A 15,387-nucleotide genomic window follows, 5' to 3' on the forward strand; every position below is an offset into this window, starting at 1 on the left:
GGAAATCAACCTCTTGCAAAGAAAATATTCATTGCTCAGAAGCGTGTTGTAAGAGTGATGTGTGGTGTAGACCCAGTTGCAGAAGCCTGTTAAAGAATCTGGGAATTCTTACAACTTCTTCTCAATACATATATTCACTTACGTGTTTCTTAAGTAAAAGCACTGATTTATACAAATGTAACAGTGAATACCATCACTACAACACAAGGAGGAAACATAATTTCCACACTGATCATAAAAATTTGAAGGTTGTGCTGAACGATGTACAGTACTCTGGTATAAAAATATTTTATGCTCTTCCTCCAGAAATCAAATGTTAAATAGCCAACAAATTTACATTTAAAGAGCTTCGGAACCAATTTCTTTTAGCCATGTCATTTTAAAGTTTGGAAGAGTTTATGAAACCCAGTGAGAAACTGCCTTAAAATAAAATAAGATGTATTATCATATAAACTGAACATTAAGCTGTACATTCTTGTCACATATGTAACACTTTTAGTGTTAACTGGTTACATTTAATCTCTCTGTGTTATATGACCTTTTCATATTTAATTTACTGTTTTATACTTTGTAATCTGTAGTATTTCTCATTTCGTCATATCGCGTTATGGATCATTGTAGTAGTTACATAACTTTCTAATCTTTACTTGTAAACATAGTGTATAAGCACTTGTCATTGACAATGTAAAAATTGACACACACTACATCCATATGAAATTCTCACAGTTGGATCCATGGTGTAAGAAATAAATAAATATTTAAATAAAGAAATGTTATCAACATTAGGTCACATTGAGGCCACTTACAATAAATATTAATAAAGATTTGTCCATAAATAAATAAGCTAGTATTCTTGTGGAAGTGTGCTCATGCCAAATGACAATATATTGTCATTAAATATTGTTTAAATAATTATTTAGGTGTGGTTGTCAGAAGGATTCCTTCAGCACTCTTTTACAAAGGTGGTGTCAGCTAACACATGCGCTTGATCACTTCTTAAATTACTATTATTTTGTATTATCAGTTTTAATTAATATTTAAATAAAGTTACTGGCCATATAGTAAAGTGCTCATTTAATAAATGCACAAGTATGACAAAAGTGAGGTATTCATGCTGTATTCATCTGATGCATAATTGTGGAGAATACGATGTTCTGACAAACATTTGCATAATGAAAAAAGATATAAAAGACGTCATAAGTAGGTAAATAAAATACATTCATATGAGTGGCTTTCTGGAATGATAGTTATCATACAATGCTATCAGCTGTGATATCGTTTGTTGAAATCGCATGGAGAGTAGAAAAGTTCTTAATGCAGAGGTTCATTGTGAAAATATTTATTCACTGTGAAATATTAACTTCTGCAATTTTACAGATAGTGAAAATATTGTTGTATTCGTTAGATGCACTTGATTTTTCTGAGGCTGCAGATGTATAAGATTTGCTTTAGTAATTGTCTGTAAATTATTATAGATTCTCAAAAAGCTGTAAAAAGCCATCTTTCAGTTTGTCTCAAGACCACCATTGCTGGTCATTCCGCATTCTGCTAAGCCTGTTGAAATTCCCAGCTTTGGGATTTACATCCGGCCACACTGCCCCTCTCTGCACCTGGTTGGCCGGTACCGGATCCGATGTGCCCTCGACCCTGTTGGCGCAAAGCTAGTCGTCAGCCACACAAGCAAATTTACCTCTCCTCCTCATACCGACTTTAGGCGGTCAAATCTCTCACCTACATACGCGTAACGTAACAAGCTCACTATCGGCATCTGCAAACATGGGCACCAGAAGCGCAATTTCAAAACTTTGCTTTCGTTTATCAACCGTCATAGTCTGAATACGGCATTTCATCCAGGCATTTGTCACACATAAGGACATAGAAGACGATAATTGTATACGTGAGAAGGCACAATAGTTTGTGGATGAAGTGAACGTGTTTATGACATAGCAGGGTGTGGAGAAAGGAAACGCTTGGAACAGTGACCAGAGTCAATTTCAATATGAAATGTCTTCATCATCAGCAGAGGAGAGGAAGCTGCAGCTATATAGTGCGTTGCATTCTGTACATAGCTCTACCCACAGTTACACAATAATGCGGCTTTATCAATGAGAGGCAGACTAGTTTTACATCTGTTTTCAAGTGGCACGAGGCACTTTCGGCCCAAATATTTCAAATAAACTTGAAACAACTTGCCCACGAAACATTCGGGTTGAGGTAAGCGAAAGTGGAACAATGACTAAAGAACACATGAAACGTTTTCTAACTTCATTAGTGAACATGTAACAAGTGAAAAGAGCCTATTGCTGTTGTAGAAAAGGCAAACATTCATGGACGGAATTGTCACAATTAATAAAATATCCTGGGCTATTATGCCGTGGTCTGAGAGACTGTTGTGTGATTCCTCGACAGGTCATACAGCTCGTACCCTTCTAGGTGCAAATTTTCCAAACAAATATGTTATGCTGAAGATACTGACAACGAAAACAACAAAATATTGTCAACCCGTTGACGTTTATTTCTTTTGGTAATATAAGCTCTATATCAGAAAAAAACTGCTGAGTTTTTAAGACTACAATGTGACAAACCGCAAGTGAAGATACATGATCGTTATTTCATGATCAGACTTCACTCTATGACTTACAATCAATTTTCTGCACCAAAGTATTTGCCTATGTTGCAATATGCTTTGCGAAAGGCAGGTTGTGGCATTGGCATACGCATATCATCATTTTAAATTGCAATTAGTGTGGCTTTTGATATTGGACTGCTTGAACTCGAAAATAATTTTCAATGTAAAATTGTGGTTTTAGTGAGGTATGCATATTTTTCTCTTCCACTCTGCTTTAAACACTTGATCGAAATCCCGCATCTGCACTTACTTGATCATCTTCGCTACTATGAAACACGTCTCGTCTACTGACCAAATGCTAATAGTTCTTGAGGTATGCATTTTAGAGACCGTGCTTACAAGATATTTTTTCCTGTTTTGGTCTGTACTACCATCTATGAAAGTTGCCTACCATACGGTCTTGGCAACAGTACCAGTACAAGTACTCTACTGTCTGAGGTAGCAGAACGATTTCCGTTTACACCTTTCGACTCGTTCGTTTCCCGTACAGTGACCCTAGAAGATTTGTGACATCACGAAATCACCTTGTGCATACATACAATTATCGGCACCAGCGCCTATAACATTGATGCTGTGTAGCGTCGTTGGATAACGTTTCCGGACATGGGTTCGTATATAAAACTTGATCTAACGAGTCCCCTCTACTACGTCTAGAAGTGTGTAACATGAATTGTGAAACACCATGTATAATTTCCCACTTTGGTAGAATGCAACGTTTTGCATATAAATGACTCAAAACATTGTCGTTTTTCTGAACGAGTGTTAAGCGTAAGCATGGTTTCGTGCGGTTTCGAGCATTCGAGGACAAAGGTGCAGCTGCGACCGTGCAGAAAACACCAGGTGGTAAAGTTTGTAACTTGTTTGTGGGAAGGTTTTTCGACGCACAAAAACACACAACCAACACACCGATGTGCGTACATATTAAAGTACCACATGAAAATATATCTGCACTTGTACCTGTTACACCATGTATATTAATTTCCAAATTTCACATCTAACTTTTGGAGAATAAAGTAGCATGAAATCTAATTGTCTCAAAAATAATAAGGAATTGTACAACTTACAATCTATATCTAGCGTAGGACAATCGTTAGTAGCTTTGGGGCCTGACCGGTAATATTCTAGCCAGGTAAAGGTGCTTACGCACAGGCAGCACTACGTGCAAAAAACAACCATTCCGATATGGTTCGTGAATGCACAGGAAGATGATTAATGCAAGAAAAAAATCAGAAAGATTGGCTTCCCGAAAGTAGGCGGAACTGGCCTCTCATTTACACGCTCATATAGCCACGGTTTGCAGACCTTGTTCATAATCGTATTGCTTGGTGAAATACTGGTAACTCCGAGGCCACACTTCAGTGTTATGTTGTGTAATCTCTTACGTTATCACAGTTGCGAGAGTTCGATGCCATCAAAGTTCTTAAGTTAATTGCTGACACATTTACACTGAAGGACATCACCAAGAAGAAATTATGCGATGTAAATGAAAGTTTGTAGGCTTGTTTCTCCATCTGAAAGATGAAATCTATTAAGATTTCGCGGGAGCCGCGCGGGGTAGCCGTGCGGTCTCAGGCGTCTTGCACGGTTCACGCGGCTTCCCCCGTCGGAGGTTCGAGTTCTCCCTCGGGCATGGGTGTGTGTGTTGTCCTTAGCATAAGTTAGTTTAAGTTAGATTAAGTAGTGCGTAAGCCTAGGGACCGATGACCTCAGCAGTTTGGTCCCGTAGTCCTTACCACAAATTTCCAATTTATTTCCAGATTTCACACCAGTCGCATAAGAGTCGTGCTACTAGAGCTAACATGACGATGCCAATCAGGTTGGCTCTAAATACACGCTGTGACCGTTGTGAGAATTACTTAACTTTGAGACTGATGGTGATGAGACAACGTTAGTCAAGAATCCCTTTAGGGCGACGGTGACACTACTACCAACACCCCACAGAATTAGAACGAGGTCGTGTAATAGGACTAAGAGAAGCTGGATGATCCTTCTGTGATACTGCAGAAAGACTTGACATGAATGTAACCACTGTACATCATTGCTGGCAGCAGTGGCCACGACAATGGAGGCCGCAAGAAGGATGGCCACGTGACACTATCTAGAGGGAAGACCGTCTTGTTTGGCGTATGGCTGCAGCGCATCATACTGTAGCAGCAGCAACAATTTCTGGAGCAGTTGGCACCACAATGACACAACGAACTGTTACAAATCGGTCACTTCAAGGATAGCTCCCAGACAAAAGCCGTATAGTGTGAATTCCACGGACCCCAAACCACCGCCATTTCCGACTTTGGTATTGTCAAGTGAGGTGTCATTGGAGGTCAGAGTGGAGGTCTGTTGAGTTTTCTGATAAAAGATGGTCCTGCATCAGTGCGAGTAATGGCCGTGTGTTGGTTACACAGAGGCCAGTTGAGGGCCTCCAGCCAACCTGTCTGTATGCTAGACACACTGGACCAACACCTGGAGGTAGGGTCTGGGGTGCCATTTTGTATGATGTCAGGCGCACTCTTGTGGTTATCCCGCTACTCTGACAGCAAATATGTTTGTCAATCTTCTGATTCGACCCGTTGCACTACCATTTATGAACAACATTCTAGGAGGTGTTTTCCAATAGGATAACGCTCACCCACATACCGCTGTCGTAACCCAATATACTCTACAGAGCGTCTACATGTTGTCTCAGCCTGCTCGACCAAATCCGTCTCCAATAGAGCACATATGGATGGGACATCATCAGATGAGAACTCCAGCATCATCCACAACTAGCAGTAACTGTTCGTGTATTGACTGACCTAGTGCAACAGATATGCAACACCTTCCCACAAACTGACATCCGGCAGCTGTACAATACAATGTATAAGCGTTTGCATGTTTGCATTCAACATACAAACAGTTACATCGGTTATTAATATACCAGCATTTCACATTTTCAATGGCAAATTTCGCCCTTACATTAACCTGTGATCTTGCAAAGTCAATCACATAAGTGTGATAGGTAGTCAAATGTGTTACAAAAATTTCATTAGTCTAGATTCGGTGTACTTCTCAAATTTTCGGAGATGTGCTCTTCAAAGGCTGTATTTTTCTGAATTACATTTTCTTGGACATTATGCTGAATCAATATACAGGGTAACACACGGGAAATGGACCGTTTTTAATGAAATAATACTCAGCTAACTTTAAAATTAATGCTTGTTTATTTACACAAAATCAAAGCTCATTATTTGCCGTTTCAGTTAACAAAGTTATTTGTGAAAAATAATGTCATCAAGGTGATGTCCATCATTTCGAATGCAGGACTCAAGTCTCTTCTCAAAATCCTCCATCACACGGACTAAAATCTCTGCAGGGATGGCAGCAATTTCTTGAATGATTGCATTCTTCAACTCGTCCAAATTTCGTGGTTTTTGGTTATAGATACAGTTCTTAAGGTAACCCCAAAGAAAAAAATCACATACTGACAAGTCGGAGGCCAAGGAACATTGCCAAAGCGTGAGATAATCCGGCCAGGAAACATGCGTCTAAGAACTGTCATTGAAATGTTTGCTGTGTGCGATGTTGCCCCATCCTGCTGGAATCAAACGCGTTTTAAAGGGATTCGTCGTCTTCTTAGTTCTGGTTTCAAGAATGTTTCAAGCATACGAATGTAACGAACTGAATTAACAGTAACTGTGGCCCCATTCTCTTCAAAAAAATAAGATCCAATAATGCCAACAGAGCCAAGAGCACACCAGACTGTTACTTTTTCTGAGTGTAGAGGACGCTGGTGGATAAGGTGTGGATCATCTGGAGCCCAGTAACGTAGGTTTTGCTTATTCACGGTCCCGTTTAAATGAAAATGAGCTTCATCACTCATCAATAAAATTTCATTTTCATTCGATCCCAAAATCACTTGCATTATGTAAGCGAAGTCTTCTCGTACAGCAAAATCAGTTTCCTTAAGTTGTTGGACAATGAGCATTTTGTAGGGATGGAATTTTAATTCTTTATGCAAAATTCGTCTAACTGATTCACGATTGATTCGTAACTCACTAGCATGACGTCTAGTTGACCGTCCTGGGCTTCTGACTGCCGCTTGCCTTACCCTTTCAACATTTTCTGGTGTCGTTACTTTGCGTCTCGGGCCAGGATGCTTCTTATCCAGTATGTTTCCAGTTGATCTGAAGATTTCCACCCATCTGAGGATTGTGTTACGGCTCTGAACAGCTCCTTGTCGATCGACATTAAACCGCGCACGAAAAAATCGTTGCGTAGCAATAATAGACTCACCACTTTTCACGAAACTGTCACAGACAAACACTTGACGTTGGAAGTCCCACTACTCCATAGTGACTAATTAAATGAAATGGCGTCTTGTGTGGATCAGAACTATCCCCACCACGACCACCTCCCACCACCGCGCCCTCAGTACTACGCAGTTCAAAACCGTCCATCTCCCGTGTGTCACCCTGTACTATTCACTGATTTAAACAAATTATTATTATATTAAAATATTTTATGTATTTTAAGGCAATTAAACGTTTCTTATTATTTTTAAATTGTAACATTTTATTATTTTATTGTTTTTATTATTAAAAGTGTACACATCTGTGAGACAAACGCTGGACCCACGCCTGTCTGCACGTTCACCTGACGCGTGGGTGGGCAATCTGCAGTCTGACCCGCGCAAGAAATTCGAGGGAGAAAGAGTGAGGTGCTCGCACTGTACTCCTCCCGTGACGCATTTTCAGGTATTCGCCATTCTGTTGTTTGCATGTATAATACAACCAATGTATGTTGAGTTCAAGTGATTTAGACTTTCAAACTCTTTAAAATGAACAAAGAAATAATGGCTTAATTTATTTAGTGTACAGAAACAACCCATGCCGATGCTACCAATCATAAAAAGTATTTTTGGACAAATACTTCGAAAAATCGTTACTAATAGTGACGAAAGAAATATCCGACATTTGGCTGCAATGGGGCATTCAGCGAACCCAACAACACCAGATGAATATTTGTGCCAGACCGGGAGTTGAACCCGCGTTTCCCATTTTACACTAGCAGTCGGCTTAACTGGCTCAGCTATCAGAACACGTCCACGGTGTGATCCAAATTTCCATACACTGCATGCTACAGATTTGTGCCCCCTAATATAGCAATTGCTGAAATTGAAGGTAATTTATAATGAATTAGCTGCAAACAGTTGCTTTTATATCCGTTTATTTTTTCATGATGTCATTTCAAGATTCTTGGCTTCCCATCCACAAATGTTAAGGTGTTACTTGTCGTGAGCCTCGTTTCTTTAATAAGGGCGTTGTAGAATTTTGCAATAGATGTTTTAAGATAGCTTATTGTAAATCATCGCGAGTAAAGAAACAATGCTCGTGACATATAAATGAATGTAAACATATGAAGATGCAGTGATAATAAAAAGAATGTACTCTCAAAAACGAGAGTTTTGATGCATAATTTGTTGGCTTAGGGTGTCGGGAAAGTGCTGCCATTTGTATCGGTATCGGACGCCATAAACATTTGCATCAGGGACGATATAGTTTTGACTTTATGCACTAGATCGCTGCTGTCGCTTCATGTGATGAGTCGATCCGCAGCAGGTCACCAAAGCCTGCCTATCCTTGGCTTAACGTATCGCCCATCAAATATGGTATACAGTTAATTGCCAACTTGTTCATCACGTTACTCCTGTTGATGCTTTGTGGGCGCCTACACAAATCACATAATAGATATTTCAGAAGAACATATCCAAGCCCTATTTGATTCCATACTACAGCGTTTGGCACCATACTGAATTCTCAGAGCCAAAGACCATGTACAGTTCTTAAAGGGGGATGTTATGGATTTTTGTCCAAAAAACAGATGTTTCAAAAGTATTATTTTCTTTATCTACACAGTTTAATCTATGTTGTGTGTGCACTTAATCGTCATAAGAGCTTTATAAACGCCTTTAAATTGTTAAACTGGTTAACTCTGCACAGGCAGCCACTCTCACCTTTTCCGACATTTCGGAAATTGCTTGCTTCAGCGAAATTTTTGGCAGTGTGAGGGACAGTCTAACACAACAGTCGCGACACTCACTGCTGTAAAAGTTGTTACCGTTTGAAAGATGGAGCGACACTAGCGCTCCAAGCGGCGAGTAAGGTGAACATTTGACGTGTCGTAAGCATGTTTGTTTTGCATCGATTTCCTACGTATTTTACGAAATATTTGAGTTATTTTCTGGCCTCCAAGGGTTTGTGTAGTATCAGAAGGCATATATGTTTCTAAAAATGATTCTAAAATAAGCGCAAGTATGGACAAAAACTACGAATCGAGTGGCAAGCTACAATGCATTCGCGAAGAAACACTTGTGATACTGGATAGAATTGCAGCTTACCTCGTTGATATCAAAAGAATATAAACACACAGATTCATACGTAAGAAGTACAGACATGTACCTCTACATGCAAAAGCGATCGACAGCTCATTTATCGTTTTTATTGTTTTTATACAGTGGAAATTATTATGAAATGACGGGCGGAACAGCCGGCCTGGGTGGCCGAGCGGTTCTAGGCGCTTCAGCCTGGAACCATGCAACCGCTACTGTCGCAGGCTCGAATCCTGCCTTGGGTATGGATGTGTGTGATATCCTTAGGTTAATTAGGTGTAAGTAGTTCTAAGTTCTAGGTTACTCATGCCCTCAGATGTTAAGTCCCATAATGCTCAGAGCCATTTGAACCATTTGTACGGACGTAACAGCCATGGGTTTGCCACTATCACCAGCAATAGCGAATTTTTTCATGGAGGATTTTCAAGAACGAGCGTTGAGCAGTGTTCACTTCCACCCATCATGCTTCTACAGATACGTCGACGACACTTTTTTAATCTGGTCACATGGCAGTGAGACGCTGCAGCAGTTCGTCGAACATTTGAATAGTGTGCATCCAAACATAAAATTTACAATGGAGGCAGAGAAGGAAGGGAAGTTACCTTTTTTAGATGTGTTGGTGGATCAAAAACCGGATGGACGACTGGGCCATTCTATTTACAGGAAGCCAACGCATACAGACTTATATCGGCATAGCCAGAGCTTCCATCATCCGTCTCAGAAGAGAGCTATGCTGAACACTTTAGTACACAGAGCCAGGACTATTCCCGACAAGGACTACCTCGATCCCGAGATTAACCATTTGATGACTGTTTGCAAGAGGAATGGTTATTCTGCCAGTGAAATTAAATCAGTATTGTCCAAGAAAGTAAGACACGATGCCGTCCATAAACAAGAAGAGGACCAACACATAGCGCGGCTTTCATTTTACGCTGCTACAACAAGCAAGATAGGCAGAGTCCTAAAGAGGCAAGGAATAAAACCAGTTTTCCGACCACCTAGGAAAATTAAGGAAATATTGAGACCAGTCAAAGATAGTGTCGGCTTAAGGGTGCCTGGAATTTATAGTATTCCTTGCGAATGCGGCAAGAATTACATGGGCCAGTCTGTAAGAACCATTGCCGACCATTGCATCAGGCACCAGCGCCACCTGAAATGCAGGTATTTGGAAAAATCTGCGGTGGCTGAGCATAGCCTGCTTAACAAGCATAAGATTTTATTTCAAGAAACAAGAGTATTAGCCCACGCATCGAATTACTGGGACTCTCTGATCTGGGAAGCAGTCGAAATTAGATTTAGCGATAATAACTTTAACAGAGACAATGGCTATGCACTTAGCAACACATGGAAGAGTGCACTGGATAAAGAAAAATCGCAGAGGAAAACTTCCCGCACTTTACCTCCTGATTCAAGGGATGGCATTGCAAGCAATGCGGGATAGAAACTACATCTATGGAAGTAGAGGGCACCAGTTCACCATGCGCCATATCGCTGTTGCTATGACGTATTCCAGCCTATCAGATACTGTCCTTTGCATATAAAAGTGGAAGGCTCGCTAGTTTACGACTCCATGACTACCGTCGTGCTGATTGGGATGCCTACCGGATTACTCCCTCTTTGCCACCATCCTTGACCACACTGATACCTCTGTCCACCCGCTCGCCCCTAGCTCCTAGCTTCCAGTATTTGGATCAGTTACCCCCCTCAGACATCAACACTCCCATCACTGCACAAGTCATCACACTCATCCTCTGCTCCAAACGCAACATCGCCCCTGGTCATGATGGCGTCACCTACCGCCACCTCAAGGAATCCACTCCATCCTTCCTCACTGTCCTTGCTACCCTGTACAATGTCCTTCTCTCCACTGGATTTTACTCCAACCTGTGGAAGACTTCCCATGTCCTGCTGTTCCTTAAACCTAACAAACCCCCTCTGGTACCTCTTCATACCATTCCATCTGCCTCACCTCCGTGTTCAGTAAAGTCTTCTAGGCCATCCACTCTCGCCGTATTCACCGCCACCTTAACCGGCACCACCTCCTTCGCCTTACCCAATGTGGCTTCTGGCCTTCCTTCTCCACTGACGACCAGCTCCTTAACCTTGCCAATCTTCTTTCCCTTCAACTTAACTCCCGTTGCTCTGCTATTTTTATTTCCCTTGATCTGCAGAACGCCTATGACCGTTTCTGGCATCCCAGGCTCCCTTCAAACTCCCGATGTATGCTCTCCCCATCAACTTCGTCCATCTCATTGCTTCCTTCCTCTCTCATTGTCCCTCCTATGTGACTATCCACAATTCCAACTCCCTTACTTTCTATCCCTCTGCTGGCATGCCCCAAGGCTCTGTCCTTTCCCCTCTCCTCTATCTCCTGTACACTGCTGATATGCCCAAACCTCCCCCACCTGTTCATCTTCTCCAGTTTGCTGATGACACCGCCTTTCTAGCCCTTTGTCCTACCCTTCAACAGTCCCAATGTACCCTCCAAAACCCACCTTGATCAATTGACCGCTTTGTGCAACCAGTGGTTCCTCCATATCAACCCCTCCAAGACCCAGGCGATTATCATAGGCCGCATCACCCGCTCCTTCCATCTCCATGATTTCTACCTCACCATTTATGGCCGTCCCATCCACCTCACTCCTGCCCTCAAATACCTCAGCCTCACACTCGACCGCCACCTCACCTGGACTCCCAATCTCCTTATCATCCAAGACAAAGCTCACAACACACTCCGCCTCCTGAAACTCCTGTCTGGCTGGACATGGGGTGTGCATCCTTCCACCATTCTTGATCCACCCCATCCTCTGTAATGCCAGCGTAGCTTGGATTTCCACCCCTCCTCAGTTCTATAAAGCCCTCCAAATCCTCGAATGCGATGTGCTCTGCCTCACCTTCCACATCCACCTTCCATCCCCCATGCACATCTTCTATGACCCATCCTCTTCCCCCATCTTCTCCTTTTCCTTGGCACCTTTACCACTGTGTCCCACCCTCTCTCCATCTCCACACCCTCCGCCTCCTTTCCCAACGCAACTTCCACCATCTACCCCTCCCAGATGATGAGCTTCACCCTGACATCTACCCTTCCTACCAACTCTAACCCCATCTTCCTGCCTCCTCCTCAGGGCTCTCTCTCCTCCCCCTCCCTTCTCCTGAGTGGCTTCCACCTCCTACTCCCCCCTCTCTTGTGCTCCCTTTCAGTGTCTCTGCACTCCCTCCTTCCTTGTCCTCCCTCTTCATCTCCTGCCCTGCCAGTCTCCTGCCTCTTCGTGTACTTGCTGACGCCCCTACTCTCTTCATTCTGCTGCTTCCCCTGCTGCCCCTTGCTCTCCTCTCCTTTTCCATCCCCTCCAACCTCTCCCTCGGCAGGTCCCACCTGGAAATTTTATACTTCACTGTCTGTACTCCAAGTGGGTTTTAAGTGTGTTGTTGTGGAGTGTTTTTAATACTGTGGCCGACTTTTAACCTGTGCATGTGCATTCAGTGTCTTCTTTGTGTTTTATGAATCGCCAACTGTGTTTTTTAACTTTATGGGGACTTTTTTAACTACCCTCCCATGAATGTGTCCCTGTCAGTGTATTTTTACCTCCATTATCTCCCCTTACTCTGTTTTATGTTCCCCCTTTTCATCGCCTTATATTTGTAGCACTTTATTCTTGTTTTAGTTGTCATGTCATTTGGCTGAAGAGCGGCGGATTGTGCCACTAACAGCCCTCCCCTGCCCATTTTGGGCAGAGGAATGAAATCACAATAAAGGAAAAAAAAGTAGATCACGACAGTTAGTTTTAGCCCTGATGACAACCATGGAGGTACGGGTCGAAAGCTTGGAGTTTTATCCTGAACTGACGCAACATGTGCATGGAGAGATTTTTATTCATTTATCGTTAGGTAGGCGTACTGTGTTTGACATTGTCACCTGTTGCCACAAGTACGACCTTAATCTTTATATTATTCTAAGTGGCACAAACAACTGCCAAATAGTGGGTGAAATATGTTGAAAACATTATAATGAGCTGATTACATTACATTTTACCCAAAACCAAATATTTGAATAATTTAAAACAATCTGTCAGTGAACAAGATACTAACAAAATAATTTCATCACACGAAGGAAGCAAGGAAAATTAAGTGACTAAAAACAGAACTGAATGAAAAACATGCCAAACATTATAATTTTTCTAAGGGGATGTTTCAAGGTAAACTGAGTCTTTTTTCATGAGATCTTATCGTCTGCTATTAACGAGCTATTTTCTGCTCCTAAAATGAAACATTAATCATTAATACACATGTAGTTTGCAAGTGAATCCTGACGATACAGTTTAGTAACATGATGGTATATACCTCTCAGGATCCTTAGGAAACCTAAAAAAAGACAGCTGTGGTGTCTTTCTCCTGTTGTTGCTGCAATTTATTGCACTACAAACCGTACCGCTTGTAAAAACCATTGTAGAAATCAAAAGAAACAACCACTATTCTCTTTCAAGATCGCGCCGAACTCACAGTTTAAGTTACTGGCCGCTTGGGGTGCTGCCTGCGCGACTGTTATGTGAGACTGTGGTGTGAGGTTATGTTCTTTCGAAATCTTTGGCTGACATCTATAGCTCTGGTTGACATCTATATCTTTTCCAGAAATGTTCCTTGCATGTGGTTTATTTACGATTCGACAATACTGACACATATTAGTGGGAGGAAGGCTGAATTCACAAACCTTTACGTGTAAATGAAGATTTATGCATAATGATGAAGAAATTCCTCCAGTTGTATTTAAGGTGTCGATTTTATTTTGACAACTAGTTTCAACGTTGTAACAACGTCATCTTCAGGCCCATACACTTGTTGACGTCAACTGCGTGCGGCTCATACTAGAAGTTAGAGTTACTAACCATCTTCCACACAGAGCACGTCCGTATCTCACCACTGCCTTCTAGTATCAGCCGCATGCAGTTGACATCAAGAAGTGTATGGGCCTGAAGATGATATTGTTACAACGTTGAAACTACTTGCCAAAATAAAATCGACACCTTAAATACACTGGAGGAATTTCTTCATTTTTAATATAAATTTATGCCAGCTGACGTCCCCCTGTCTTCCATGTATACCATGGATGTACAATGATTATGCATAATGGGTGGTGGAAAAATTGTGTTTAGGAAACGGAGATTTCATGGAAATCGGTTTACCAACAAAAAAGACGAAGCAGCTCGAAATGAAGAACATGAGCTCTCAGCTTCAGCATCGAAACTTGGGACAGAAGAATTGTACAGGTGCGTGAATCATGTTGATATGGATTCCACTAGATTCAGACGTATTGATTTAGAGCTTCTCTGCCAGGCTATATGGTTTTCATGTTCATGTGTTAGCTGTAAAAATACGGAATGCATGATTTTTGTTGAAGAAAGAAGAGTGGGAATAGCTTGCGATTTTAAATTAATTTGTAATTCGTATTACTATGATTTCTTTTGTTTTCTTCTTCCAAAAAACTGTCACTGGTATCTATGAAAGAAATTTTAGGTTAGCAAATGCTCTGAGATACTTTGGACACGGCAGGGAAGGAGGTAATTTATTGTGTGCTTTTCTGAACATGCTTCCACTTTGTGCAAGGTTTGAAAAAATAAATAAAGAAATGTCTGATGCTGTATACAAAACTGCCAAAGTTTCTATGAAGGAAGCAGTGGAGGAATTGGTGGAAATAAACCAAAAAGAATATATATCCTGAGGTACATATTCATGACAGTGAACCTCCTACAAATATTACTGATCTGTGCGTGTCTGTAGATGGGACCTGGATGAAAAGGCGTCACACATCTCTGTATGGAGCTGCATCTCTTATTGGTATTTACTCAGGTAAATTTTAGATGTAGAAATTATGTCTAAATACTGCCACCAGTGTGCAACAAGGAAAATATCCAACAATGAAGACACTCCTCTCCCCCATGAACCATGGACCTTGCCGTTGGTGGGGAGGCTTGCGTGCCTCAGCGATACAGATGGCCGTACCGTAGGTGCAATCACAACGGAGGGGTATCTGTTGAGAGGCCAGACAAACATGTGGTTCCTGAAGAGGGGCAGCAGCCTTTTCAGTAGTTGCAGGGGCAACAGTCTGGATGATTGACTGATCTGGCCTTGCAACATTAACCAAAACGGCCTTGCTGTGCTGGTACTTTGAACGGCTGAAAGCAAGGGGAAACTACAGCCGTAATTTTTCCCTAGGATATGCAGCTTTACTGTATGATTAAATGATGATGGCGTCCTCTTGGGTAAAATATTCTGGAGGTAAAATAGTCCCCCATTTGGATCTCCGGGCGGGGACTACTCAGGAAGATGTCGTTATCAGGAGAAAGAAAACTGGCGTTCTACGGATCGGAGCGTGGAATGTCAGATCCCTTAATCG

Source organism: Schistocerca gregaria, chromosome X (genome assembly GCF_023897955.1).
Source record: "Schistocerca gregaria isolate iqSchGreg1 chromosome X, iqSchGreg1.2, whole genome shotgun sequence".
Classification (NCBI taxonomy): Eukaryota; Metazoa; Arthropoda; class Insecta; order Orthoptera; family Acrididae; genus Schistocerca; species Schistocerca gregaria.